The sequence below is a fragment of the Penaeus monodon genome, chromosome 28, assembly GCF_015228065.2.
Source record: "Penaeus monodon isolate SGIC_2016 chromosome 28, NSTDA_Pmon_1, whole genome shotgun sequence".
Classification (NCBI taxonomy): domain Eukaryota; kingdom Metazoa; phylum Arthropoda; class Malacostraca; order Decapoda; family Penaeidae; genus Penaeus; species Penaeus monodon.
In genome coordinates, this window is record NC_051413.1 from 16,632,460 (window position 1) to 16,632,707 (window position 248).

Genomic DNA, 248 nt, shown 5'->3' on the forward strand with positions numbered 1-248 from the left:
GTGTCTTAAGAAATCGGAGCACCGTTTAACCCCCTCCTGGTAATTTGTCGTCAATGTGACAGAAGGGACATATTCCGTCTCCCCTTACCTCGGGTGGCCTTCCCCTCTCTCGCCCGGCGCTCTCCTCCGTCGAGAGGCTCTGCGCTTCTTTCACTTTCTCTCTCTCGTCTCCTCCTTCCTCCGCCCTACTCCTTCGCCGGCGCACTCACGCTCTGGATTTATATGATGGTTTAACTCTTCTTTATAGC

At 54.0% G+C, this 248-nt stretch overlaps 1 protein-coding gene across 1 annotated transcript in view; it reads left to right on the forward strand.

Moving 5' to 3' along the window:
* LOC119591078 (paired box protein Pax-7-like) overlaps nucleotides 1–248 on the forward strand; it is a gene marked incomplete at its 3' end in the record, with an annotated part of 68,214 nt that overhangs the window by 16,261 nt on the left and 51,705 nt on the right. The gene's annotated exons all lie outside the window — the stretch shown is intronic.